Source organism: Fopius arisanus, unplaced genomic scaffold (assembly GCF_000806365.1).
Source record: "Fopius arisanus strain USDA-PBARC FA_bdor unplaced genomic scaffold, ASM80636v1 scaffold00222, whole genome shotgun sequence".
Taxonomy (NCBI): domain Eukaryota; kingdom Metazoa; phylum Arthropoda; class Insecta; order Hymenoptera; family Braconidae; genus Fopius; species Fopius arisanus.
This window is the reverse complement of record NW_011887961.1, coordinates 35,652-37,117: the sequence shown is the minus strand read 5'-3', so window position 1 is coordinate 37,117 and position 1,466 is coordinate 35,652.

Below are 1,466 nucleotides of genomic sequence, written 5' to 3'. Positions count from 1 at the left end.
GCTCTCCCAACTGAGCTATCCGGCTCCTAGCCATTTCTTCCATTCACTTTTCTTGCCTATATGGAGCACCGCCGTCCTTCATACGGCAAGCATTTTCACAAGCATTTTCACTTTTGACAAGTGGTATAAAATTCCCTTTATCGAGATTCCGAAACAAAGAGTTCGGTTGGATCGTTGGTTGGTGGGGTAGAAGTGGAGTTGATGCAAAAGGCAATTAACGATCTTTTGAGGTTAGGTGTTGTCGAAAAATGTCAGTGTTCAGGGTCAGGTTTTGTCTAATTATTTTTTAGTCCCCGAGAGTAACAAAAACATGCGTTTTGTGTTTAATAATAAAAAAGTCAATGAAGTTATTAATAAAAAACATTTTTAAATGGAGGATACAAGAACAGCTTTAAAGCTGATGACTATTGTTACAAGGAAACTATTGACTTGGAGAGCGCGTATTATTTAATTCCTATACATCAATCCGATAGGAAGTTTTTACGGTTCTCTTGGAACAAGTGTATCTACGAATATACATGTCTTCCATTTGGGTTAAATATAGCTCCATGGGTTTTCACAAAAATATTGAAGCCGGTTGTAGCCTTTCTCAGAAATCAACAGTTGACCTCTGTGAGTTATTAGTTATTTACATGCTAGATAGATTGCTTTCCTTCGCCGAATCAGAGGAAAAATGTCTGAAAAATATTCAGACAACGGTTGAACTGTTAGAAGATCTGTTAGGTTTGTTATTAATCACGAGAAAAGCAACTTGAAACCAAAAAAAAAAAACGTAAATACCTGGGATTTATTCTAAACTCGGAATCAATGTCCTTAGACCTTCCATTGGATAAACAGCAAGGCCTACTGAAACTCATCAGAGAAATTAGAGCAGGACCTCGTTGTTCCATCACGGATTTCGAATTCAGGCTGGGGAGTTTTTTCAGAGGGTCAAGCGGTGTTCAACAACTGGTCGCAAGCGGAGGGGTTGCTTCACATCAACCAATTAGAATCGTTAACCGCTTTATACCTGTTTAAATCGTTCACCTCTGAGTGGCATGATCAAGAGATCCTCTTTAGCAGGGATGGGCAACCTTCAGGTAGCTCGGAGCAGAGTCATTAACTCGAGTTAGGAATCCAATAAAGTTTATAACCATGCCAATTATAAGGGTCCTAGTACGATCATAGTAGGGACAGTAGTGGGGGCCTCACAGTCACCGTATTGGGGAGCGTCCCATGACGTCTCTGCCAAATGGTAAAATGGGGAAAATGGCCGCCGTGATTAATATAAAAAGAAAGTTAAATGTCCACACATGGACAAAAACTTTTCTGAATATGAAGATAACTATTGGTCATTGAAATGAATATGAAAGTACTCTTCAAATTCAACTTTCCGAATTAATGACATCTTTCAGCTTGCTTTTTAAATTTTTGGTCCAATATCGACCTTACGGAAAAATATGTCTAGGAAAAAATCCCAAACATTG